Raw genomic sequence first — 9269 nt, forward strand, 5'->3', positions numbered from 1 at the left:
AAAAGGACGAAGAAAAACCCTCTTGATCCCAATATTTTTCATATCTTAGTTCTGTCTCAGATCTAAAGCTTGGTCCTCCACATCTGCTCCAGACAAGCTGTGAAGTTGTGGAAGGGCTGGTTCCCTTAAAATTAATTTCTAATTCTCCAGTGAGCTTTGAGATCACGATTTTGCCTGCACCTTCTTCCTCCAGGTCTGTCCCAATTAGAAGGGGAACTAAATAAAACTGTCACTGTGATTCACCGTCTTCGAGATGATTTCTGTAGTAAATGGATCTTGCTCCTACGCAGCCTCCTCAGGTAAACTTGTGGGGGGTGGGGGAGGAGAAACAGGGCCTCCACATTATTCCATGGTTCGCTCATAACTTCAGAATCTTTTAGCGCGTTCTGGGGGCATTTTACGGTTTCTGACCTCCGGGTCATTTCCCTACAGTAAATGGGGTTTTCTTGACATAAAAATGCCACCTAGTGGCTAAGTGAATATAACAAGTCTGCTTCAGCTCAAAGAAAGGAAACAGCTCCCACAGCCTGTATTCTGAAAGGAATATGAGGATGGCGAAAACTGAATAGATAATCAAACTGCAGACGCAAGGCTGTTTCTTCATTAATTTAATAGAAGACTCTGTCTGATCCCTCTTACTACAGGAACAGCTTAGCGTTATGCTGTGATACACAAGCTACGTTCTAATGTGTATCAGGAAGTAGCTGAGCGTTATGGAGTAATACTGTTGTGTCACCTAGAACTCTCTAGAAGCCTGTTCTCAAAAACATCAAAAGAAGAGCTGAGGAACATTTGTTGCTTCTGTTAGATCCAGAAAGAATGAGAACAAGCCCAGCTATCATTGCCAGGTTGTCTGCACGGCAGCATGTTACTCCTGAGGGAACTTCTCCACACAGGTGCCTCCGAGCCCTAGAAGTTTCTGTCGGCTTCCTGCCTGTCTTCAGAACTCAAGCCCCTCATTTTAAAGAGACACTATATCATCACACAAATTCCCAGACTTGAGAGAAAGCAGACACTTGAAGAGGCTTTTTCTTCAGCACAGCTTCGTGTGGGATGTGGAAGGTGTGAGAAACTGCACAGTGCATTTGAGGGTCATGCTGGCGGTGGCATGTATCTGGGCAGTGGTGTAATCTCTCGTTACATATGTCCCTCACATCGTGCCTTGCAACAAGGTTTGCCACCTCACTTTCTGACTGAGTACACAAAAGCAGAGAGAAATCAGAAGCCACACTCTGTGTGGCAGAACTACAATTTGAATCTATGGCTTAGATTACCAGAAGTCGCCTCTTAATGACCAAGGCATGGAGGAGAAACCACACAGAGCTCTCCATTTAGGTTCACTAAATGATGGCCTGGGAAATCGGAGCTACTCCATACCATTTGCTCTGCTCCCCCTCCTCAATCACTGGAATGTTAGCCCAGCTGCAGGATGGCTGAGAGTACCTTTAAATGAGAGGCCACATGGATTTCCAAATAGTTGAGAAGCCTAAGGCTTCTGCCTAGAAATTTTAGCATGTGTACTGTCTTAGTCAGGGTTTCTATTCCCACATCATGACCAAGAAACAATTTGGGGAGGAAAGGGTTTATTCGGCTTACACTTCCATACTGCTGTTCATCACCAAGGAAGTCAGGACTGGAACTCAAGCAGGTCAGAAAGCAGGAGCTGATGCAGAGGCCATGGATGGATGTTCTTTACTGGCCTGCTTCCCCTGGCTTGTTCAGCCTGCTCTCTTATAGAACCCAAGACTACCAACCCAGAGATGGTCCCACCCACAAGGGCCCTTTCCCCCTTGATCACTAATTGAGAAAATGCCTTTAAGTTGGATCTCATGGAGGCATTTCCTTAACTGAAGCTCCTTTCTCTGTGATAACTCCAGCTGTGTCAAGTTGACACAAAACTAGCCAGTACATGTACCTTATAAAGCTTGGCAAGACAATTAGAACTTACCGAATTGTGTATCTCCACATTGACCACATTTGCACTTCCTTATCACAGACCCTAGGGCCTAAGTAGAGAAGATCCAAGCTCCACCCATTGAGGCGGGGAAGAGTGAGGAGGTGGGTCTTTATGTCATTTATCTTCTGCCTCTGAATGCTTTTCTGCATCCCATGGAAGCCTTTAAGACATCTTTCCACCCAAATTGTGCTTCAAGCCTTTTGTTTGTTTGTTTGTTTGTTGTTTTTGTTTTGTTTTGTTTTTGCTACCACCTTTTATTGAGCTCTCTGAGAACTCAGGTTACGGAGCAAAAGTAGAACACGCCCACCTGACTCATATGGCCTTTCAAACATGGCACGGGTAAGCACAGTAACTCCAATGTGACTCAGATGGAGAGTGAGTTACTAATGACAAGCTTCCTCATCCAACGGCCGAGTTTAGAGAGTGTTGTGATAATCTGACTGACTGAACCATTTAGAACTAGATTCTCACTAGAAAAGATGCCAGTTGGTTTATTCCTGTCAGGTACAAAGGAAACTCCAAAAGGCAGTCCAAATATCCAGAGTGAGCTCAACCTGGGCTGTAGAATGGTTTATGGTAGTTAAACAAAAGTCGGCATTCCTTGGGAACTCCTAAAGCTGGTTCCCCTCTACCAAAAGGATTCATTTCCCTTACCTCTGGCAGAAGGGACATATGGCTGCCATCTATGGGCATATCAAAGCACATGCTGGCCTCCAGGCCCCCTTCAGTATCACTGGTACCTGTTCCACTTTTCAAAGTCCATGCTAGCAGACTAGCCCTTCTTACCTCGTCTCTACTAAGCTCCCTCCAGCTGGTGGGCTTCCCACCCCACCCGCAAGCCACTCATCCTTACAGCTCTGCTGTGAGTGCTATGTTGTCTCTCTGCCCTGCTCCTGTTTCTCCCTCACTGGGTTTTTTTATTCTCTATCCCTGCTATTTTCTCCTCTCCTGCAGATAGCCCTGGCCACATACAGTCTGCTAATCATGTTCAGTCTTCTTTCTCTCTCTGCTCTAGATTTGTCCAAATGGCTCTGGCTGTTCTCTATCTCCTATCTACAATGAGAGCCTCTCCCTTAACCATTTCATGGGACTTTCATGTCATCTGCTTACACAATTACTTCCAGAGCTGTAACTAAACAGGCAGCTGAAGTCTGTTAAGCAGCAGTAACTGAGGGACCTGTTATGAGAGTTGTGAAAATTAAAGTTGGCACATTAGTTGGCTGAATCTGGGAATGAGGTATCTAGGAATTCCATTTCAGATTCTATCCTAGGGAAATGTCCCAGATTTCAGTGCAAATTAGAGGCTGTGAATTTCTTTATGATACATATTGTAATTATACCTTTAAAACACTTTTTAAAAATTTGTTTTTGCTTATTTACTTCAGAGAGAGAGAGAGAGAGAGAAGGCATGGAGTTGGATAGGTGGGGAGGTAGGGAAGAGACAGGGAGAGAAAATCATCTTCAGAATATATCATATGAAAAATATTTTCAATTTTTTAAATAGGAAGAAAAAAATCAAAATGGAGCTGTGGCTTCCTGACAGCCTGGTGAGACATGAGGAGGTTAGGGAGGGGAGCAGCTACTCCCTGGAAGGACACCTGAAATCTCCTTTATCGTGCATCTTTCCTGTGACAAGTGCCACCTTCATAGAAGAGGTACCCTGTTAGGAAGTGGTCTTTGATTTGAAACAGTTTCTTTTATCTGCTCATCTCTTTGTGATTTAAATTGGCTGCTAGCACTGAAGCTGCAAATGAGTGCAGTTAGTGAATGATTAATGACAGCCTAAGTCAGTCCCCAGAGGTATCTCCAAGCTGAGTCACAAGAATTCACACTTTCAAGTGACCAGCATGCATCCCTGATCAAGCTCATGGATGCACTGGTCCTTCACAGAAAAGATAGCTCTGTGTTATATCATATTTCAAACATAAAATAAACAAACTTAGAAGACTTTCTAGGACTAGATATGCATTAAGGTTCATTATAAAGAGCTATGTGACTGAGCGGGTGGGGTGACATAGATAGGATATCTGGTCTGTGCCTGTGGGTTTGTAAATTCTTAAGAATCCAAAAGCCATGAAATATGCTTCCAGAAAAGAATTTTAAGATACATTTATCCTTGGGCAATGGAATAGCACACCTTTCGGAAAGCTTGTGAGATCTAAGTTCTGAACACAAACCTGTAAAAATATATCATGTTAAGTTAAAAAATACTGATAATAGGATGTAAGTATGATGGTTTGGTCTTATGTAAAATATGAAGGATCATATTTCTTGCACAGGCTTATAATACAGAATATATAATGAGAATAAAGGACACTTCTTTCTTAGTGGTGATCCTAAGGAAAATTCTCAGCCTATGCAGGAAGAATTCCATCCACTGGCCCCAGCTAATTATATTGTCCATATTTGACTTTAAATATCTACAACTATGTGTTAATGTACAATTGAAACAGTTGGTAAATACTTAAAATTCCTAAAGCCATGGACTTCACCTGTCTTCATCTCTAATCAACATCAGAGCCCTTAAGTGTTAAGATGCAAAAGATAAAATGTCTTTTCATCAAGACATGAGCTTTGTGCAAGACAATTTGAACTCAGAGCTAGTTATTTCATGAGAGAGAAAGGCAGTGCAGAGGTTTCTCTGTCTTATATTCTTGCTAAGGCCACATTAGGTTTGGCTAGAATTCAATCTCCTTTAGTGAAAAATTACCCAACTCTGTTGTTATTCTAAGAACCTGAGGTCAAGCTACTCCAGCTAGTTAATCTATGTTTCTGTTAAACTGACTGCTAGTGCTGACTTCCCCCTTCAACTAACTGCTTATCTTAGCTTCTGTTAAATTGCTTGCTTGTGTAAAAGTTCCCCCTGCAGCTGTTGTTCAAGATAACCCAATGTATGTTTTGCCTTTACAAGCCCTCTAAACATTCAGGGCTATACATGAGCTCTGAATACCTGAGTAAAGTCCCAGCAAGCTGGAATAAAGACTTGCAATTGACTATAGATTATGTGAGCAATTGGCTATAGATTGTGTGAGTAGTCTCTGGTAGAAGAACCCCACTAACAACTGTTTATGGTACTATGTTCCATTCCAAATCATTGTGCAAATAAAGAGTAAGAATTCACAAGCACAACAGGCTTAACACTGCAGATTGTTGGATTCAGAAATCAGACCTGTATTTTATAACTGTATTAGTTAGTGTTATCAAAAGAAACAAAACCCACTATATGTGAGTAGAAGAGTTCATGTATGTGTGAGTGCATAGATGTCTACTTATGCATGCATGTATTGTGAAATAAAACAGTAAAAAGAAAGAGAAGTATGCATGATTACAGACAGACCTACAAAATTTGTGAAATTTCTGAGTCTGTAGTTGCTGGGCTTGATACTCAAGAAGAAGATATATTTCTTGTCTATTCCCAAGGCAAAAAAAAAAAAAAAAAAAGACAATGCCTCATATCAAACAAACAAACAAAAACCAGAAGAATTGTCTCTTATCTAGGGGAGTGCTAAGGTTTTGTCCTATTCAAATCTTCCAGTGAATGGAAAAGCCTCACCAACATCAGAGAGCAATCTGCTATATTTGGCATATTAATCTAAATATTAAATGCATCACAGTATCTTACAGAAACATACAGAATAATATTTGACCAAATATCTCATTTTGTGGTCTAATCAGGTTGGCAAGCAAAGTTAAGTATCGCAACCACCTGTCTCCATATTTGGACATGCTCTCTAACTGTGATATACATGGCCTCTAGGATGGCACCACATCTATTTGAACTTGAGGTGATTTCCCTACAAGCTTTACAGCAGGCAGGGGAAATGATCAGGGTGAGGTAAGAATGGAACTCAGCTCAGCCCAATTTTATTGTTACCAGTGCTGGAACAGGACTTCTAGAGTCTGGCCCAGGCCGTTTTACTTTATCTATATTTAAGCATAGCCCAATTTCAGAAGAAAGTATTCAAATAACAATTAACTCGATGAGTACAGGAAAGCTTAAGATATGTTTACATTGAAGTACTTAGCAAAGTACTTCATAAAAAACCATAAGATGGTTTCTTGTTAACTTAGAATAAGTATCTACAAAGAGTAAATGAGGTAAGCATAATACCTGATTGGCCTTGCCCTAAGATAACAAAGAGGTCACCTAGGCTATTGTAAAGCACAAGAGACATCACTCATGAGACTGAGTTTTATGGTCTAAAAGCAATGCTCAAGATTTAGGGAGAAAGGGTGCGAGGTAAGGAAAAACAAAAAAATGGACAACATGGGCAGAGCTTGCCTCATAAAAAGTCAAAGGATCACCAGGAGGTAAACCTACATCCCTGGGACTCCAGGAAGAGCAGTTAGCCAAGTCTTTCATTTGAATAGATGAGCTGAGTGTTTAACTTTCCTGGCTTATCCAGTGCTTACCTGTGGATACAAGGCCTTTCTCCCTCTACATTTAGTGATTATTTAGGGGGGTTTGGAACAAGAATAGAAAGAAGACTTATAATCAATGGATTGAAAAACATTATTTTGTAGATATGGCTGCTAATAAATGTTGATATGTGTGGCAGAATTTATTCTTAATGTAACTGACTTTTTGGTTGTGAGTATATATGGAGTTTGTCGATTGCCCTCATCTACCTCTGGACAGTTGGAGACTGCACAATGTCAATCCATACTACCTTGAAGCTGAGAAAGACTACAAGGCTGGTGTAATGCTGATGAACAGAATATGATTTTTCCACAGTTGAAGTTCTAAAAAGCCCTTTTCCATCTCACAGAGAACCCCAAAGGTAGACCACAGTGACATCATGCAGAGCCCCAGGCATCAAGGAGGGAGCAGGACTTGCAGCAGCTGACAGCTATTGTGATAAAATGAAAACAGAAAGTTGGCACCCATTAGAGAACATGGGATTAAAACTAGGATACTGCAGAGATTTGTTGCTGAAGGCCATCTAAAATGCTATGGGGGTGGAGGGAGTCAAATCCTGGGGGTGTGGAGTCAGGGAGCAGATGTTGTAGAATTTCCCAATAAAGAAACAAGAGAAGCTCAACTTTCGCCCCTTGTCTTGTCATACTACAGAGTATTAATGTCATACTTATTGGACCTATCAATGTATATCAAAACCATCAGATTCCTTGAGAGCTCATTATATGTGAAAATTAACTGTTCTGTACTTCCTATTGTCTTTTCTTCATCCTGTCAAATATTGTACAGATAAAGAGATCTTTTTGTTTCCACTGCAAGATGAATGGACAGCAGCTTGTAAAGTGACAGTTAAGATTCTGGTGTCCAGCATGGATGGGGTAAGCAGCATAGTGTGTTAATGAGGGGGCAATAGAATACAAAGAGATGGTGGGCTTAATGAGACTCAGTTCTAACTGCCCATCAAAACTAGGATCAAGATCTCAACAAGCAGAATCAAAGAATGGATGCCTCACTCAATGTTGTTCTTTTTAATTTTCTGAATATAAATTTGTTTTCTTGTGTATTTGTAGTTACCATTGAATACAGCCTTCTTGTGACTAAGAAATCTCCAGCAAGGCTCAAAAGTGAAAGCAAAAATTGCTTTCATATTCCACCCTTAACTGGCTTCACACTACAATATATGGTCCAAAACTAGTGTTTCTGGAAGACAGGAAACTAAACAAACCTCCAAGTTTTTGCTGGAGTGAATTGCTACATCAGTTACTAAACTTGAACCCAAATGGAAACTAGTAGATTGTTCACTTCCTAAAATAGCTTTTGTGTAATTGATATCTCTTGTTCAATCTACAGCCAGCTCTCTGTTCATTTCTTCATATCTTATCTCCTAAGAGCAGCCGGGAATTATTTGAACTCTTACTATTTCCTTCTGTGATATGTTTCCCTAGGAGGCAGTTTATTGGGCTGATATGAGCTCATGAGTTAATCTAAAGCATTGAAGTTAAAGAATGAATGCATTCAGGGGCGATCCCAATGGGATGACAATGCAAAGACAGACCAGTGACACAGAAGACATAGCTCATCCACCTCTCCAGGCAGATTACCAGAGTGGGTGACAATGAGCCTGGTCGTTTCATGAACAAATCAAAGCAGCTTTGACTGTAGGTGTCTTCATTGTCATGATTCAATGCCATTGAAGTCAAACATTTGGGTGGGATTTACTCCACATTCTTAGAAGTGATGAACATATCTCTGTATGTTGTACTGAAAAGGCAAACACTACAGGTTCTTGGCATCATTAGTAAATTATACATTTGGAGTTTATTTTCTCAGTATGTTAAGCCTTTCTGTTACATAAAAGGCTACATGCAAGAATCGGTAAGATTAGTAAGAAGAAAAGGTACCTGGTATTTTGACAGTTCTGATAGGGAAAATTTAGCTAACAAATTGAGAGAAATAAAATCTTTGTGAGGAACAACTCAAAACTATTTGGGTTTTTTTCATTCCTCAAAATGTAAGGCTCTGGATTTAAGCTCTTTGCTCACAGTAAGAATTTATTCACCAATAATTTCTGCCAAATTAGAAAAAGAAAGGACATCAACAGACAGAACTATATCTGTTTCCTCATGGCAGTCACTCCAATCTCTGATATGCTCAAAAGGAGAGCTGGACAATGAAATGCTCATTTGAAAATGTCATCGTCACCATTGCATACACTAGCAAGCGTTTGCTGAAAGGACCCTGTGCAGGGGCCTAGCAAACACAGAAGTGGATGCTCACAGTCAGCTATTGGATGGATCACAGGGCCCCCAATGGAGGAGCTAGAGAAAGTATCCAAGGAGCTAAAGAGATCTGCAACCCTGTAGGTGCAACATTATGAACTAACCAGTACCCCGGAGCTCTTGACTCTAACTGCCTATGTATCAAAAGATGGCCTAGTCGGCCATCACTGGAAAGAGAGGCCCATTGGACATGCAAACTTTATATGCCCCAGTATAGGGGAACGCCAGGGCCAAAAAGTGGGAATGGGTGGTTAGGGAAGTGGGGGGGAGGGTATGGGGGACTTTTGGGATAGCATTGGAAATGTAATTGAGGAAAATACGTAATAAAAAAATATTAAAAAAAAAAAAGAAAGAAAGAAAATGTCATCATAATGAGTCCAAAGCCATTGTTTACCTTTATATTGTACCTAGTACATAGTTTGTTCCAATCCTAGGATAGATTTCCTCTTCCTTTCAAATGTATTTTAGGTTGTGTTTTCATTTTCCTGGACTATATTTCTGTCTAAGGAATAACAACAGTAAGAATAAAATAATAACAAGCCTCAATATAACTCCTTACTCAGACTCTAGAATTTTTGCCTTGAAACATTCAGACAACTTAAGACTCAAGTTTAGA

The sequence above is a fragment of the Mus caroli genome, unplaced genomic scaffold (genome assembly GCF_978045245.1).
Source record: "Mus caroli unplaced genomic scaffold, Mus_caroli_1 scaffold_1, whole genome shotgun sequence".
Classification (NCBI taxonomy): Eukaryota; Metazoa; Chordata; class Mammalia; order Rodentia; family Muridae; genus Mus; species Mus caroli.